We start from the raw sequence: 565 nt of genomic DNA on the forward strand, positions 1-565 counted from the left end.
TATTCACACACATACATACCCTTACGCGTGACTCTGGAGACCACCCTCCCGTGCCTTCAGAGGTGACATGGCCTTTGTGCCACCAAACCCTGGGTCACCATGCCTTCGGGCAATATCCACACACACACATACCCTTACGCGTGACTCTGGAGACCACCCTCCCGTGCCTCCGGGCAATATCCACACACAAATACCAAGAACGCCTCAACCATGGCTAGCTCATACGCACATGTGACTTCACATGCTTCAAACTCGTGCCTCCGGAGGCAACATACCAATGCCTTCGTAGTATACACACATGTGAATGCCCCTTCAAGATGTTTATGAAAAATTGAACGAGCCGAAGGTGAGCCGGAGGTTCCCTCGCGCCGGAGGCGCCGTGCCACACGACGACGTACAACGCGCCGCACGAATCAGGACGCCGCACGACCAACACACACTTCGACCTATGCCCCCCCTTCAAGATGTTTATGAAAAATTGAACGAGACGAAGGCGAGCCGGAGGTTCCCTCGCGCCGGAGGCGCCATGCCACATGACAACGTATAACGCGCCACACGAACCAGG

The sequence above is a fragment of the Triticum dicoccoides genome, chromosome 7A, assembly GCF_002162155.2.
Source record: "Triticum dicoccoides isolate Atlit2015 ecotype Zavitan chromosome 7A, WEW_v2.0, whole genome shotgun sequence".
Taxonomy (NCBI): Eukaryota; Viridiplantae; Streptophyta; class Magnoliopsida; order Poales; family Poaceae; genus Triticum; species Triticum dicoccoides.